Raw genomic sequence first — 2,011 nt, 5'->3', positions numbered from 1 at the left:
TCAACTGGAAAATCTTACAAGGCTACCAAGGAAGACTGCTTCCTCATAAGTACAGGTGTTTGTTCAGACCTGTGGACAGTAGCAAACAACTACGGGTATGGCTCACTTCTACCTGACTGTACTACACTACCAAATGGTATGATAATTATTTAAATATTACTAATAATTTATACTTTAAGCAGTTGCCAATGGTTCATCTTCTGTCACAATTCCAATTGAAGGCATAAATGATACCAATGGTACTGATGGTATAGTGTGCAGAGAAGATTTTGTTAAAACAGATTTAATCTGTGAGCCAAGATGTGACAGTTTTGAACAAACTTCTCATTTAAACTCACAAATACTGATCTATTCGGAAGTTGTTGCAACTGGTCTGGGATTAATTTTTTGCGTTGTTACAATTATTGTTGCTGTCAAAGAATATAAAACTTTGTTAGTGCCTTTAATTCAGACCTAGATCTAAATTAATATTGTATTATTTCTATCATTGCAGGCTAGCATATCCTTCTGTATTGGTATTTTTTCAAGTCATAGACATGATTGTATTTGGTAAAGAGCATTAAAATAATTTTAATTTGATGTATCCATATCTAGTCATAGTAGTAATCATAACAGCTATTGATCGGCATGGATTATACTGCAGTTCAGTTAGTCTACTAGAGACACTAAATAATCCAACTCCTTTTTGTATATTTTCAGGTGAAATTAATCACTTATCTACAGCTTTTATTTTTAATGTATATAGGAGTTGTATTTCATTACGCCATTGTAAATATGGCATTGTGGTGGTTCTTTCATGTTGCTATATTCTTTCACAAAGTATTGTTTCCCTTCCAAGCAAATAGATTTGAAAAGCTGGGACGGAACAAGTATATATTTACAACTGTGACCATTTTGTGTGAGTATTATTGCACTTATTAATTTTAAAAATAATCCATTTCCTATATCTTTAAAGCTATACTACTTCCATTGCCAGCTGTTATCATTTGCCTCTCCGTTGACAAATTCAAATATAATATCCACCGTTTTCCAACAACCCTTTGCATCAGCAATGGTGAAATGTGGTTCTATTCTACAACACTTCCAATAGACATTTTACTTGCTCTTGGTGTTATGATGCTAATTATAATTCTTTGGACTATTAGGAAAGTAAGTATACTACAATTATGAATTTATATAAATACTCTATTTTTGTTGATAGAAAACTAATTTCTTGAAAAAGAAAAGTCATACCCAGCTCAGCACTGCAGAGAAAAAAATCCTCTTAGTTTTCACATCTTTTATTATTTTTGGTGTTTTCATTTTAGGGCATGTTAGTGACATAACAGCAAAAGCTGGAAAGTTTCAAGCAGCTTTAAGAGAATACTTTGAATGCGAGGCATTTGGTTATGTCCCTGGAAAATGTGATAGAGGAACATTTGAAGAGAGCCCTTACATGAGTATCATTGTGTACATGTTAATGAGTTTGATACCATTGAGCATTTTGAACTTCATACTTAAGTGGAGCTCAGTTAAAAGCACTGGAAACAAAGCAGTAAAATTGACAAAGAGGTATTCAAGTTTCTTGTATCGTGGAAAAAGTTCGTTCATAACTTCCTCTGAAAGTGTTCCAGATGAGAATTCGTCAAAATCAGATAAAAGTGCAGAGATAAGTGAAAACACTGCATAACTTGACTTTTAATAACTACTAATAATTTCTGTGTGAAAAATGTAAAATGTTGAATTAGGCCAAACAATAACTTTTAAAGTTTTTTTTATCAATAATTGGTCATTCTCTTTAACAGCCTAGTCCAGTACATTGATAGCAATGCATGGTTTTCCAAAAATGGCTTCAAAATCACCCTAATTTTTATTACATTCTCTCATACACATTAATGCCCTTATGCTGTGTAAAAAGTTTGAGTTGATTCCGACTTCAATTTTTGAGTTACAGTCATTTTAAGAAAATGTCAAAATTCTGAAAATACCTAAATTGCTCCAAAAGTACCTAATTTTTTTTACATTTTCAATA

At 32.0% G+C, this 2,011-nt stretch overlaps 1 protein-coding gene across 1 annotated transcript in view; it reads left to right on the top strand.

Annotated features, from left to right (window-relative positions):
- LOC109583830 (uncharacterized) overlaps positions 1-2,011 on the top strand; it is a 7,038-nt gene that overhangs the window by 1,786 nt on the left and 3,241 nt on the right. The window lies entirely within an intron of this gene.

Source organism: Amphimedon queenslandica, unplaced genomic scaffold, assembly GCF_000090795.2.
Source record: "Amphimedon queenslandica unplaced genomic scaffold, v1.1 AMPQUscaffold_13277, whole genome shotgun sequence".
Lineage (NCBI taxonomy): Eukaryota > Metazoa > Porifera > Demospongiae > Haplosclerida > Niphatidae > Amphimedon > Amphimedon queenslandica.
Note: the sequence above shows the minus strand (reverse complement) of the source record. Positions and strands in the feature narration are given on the sequence as shown.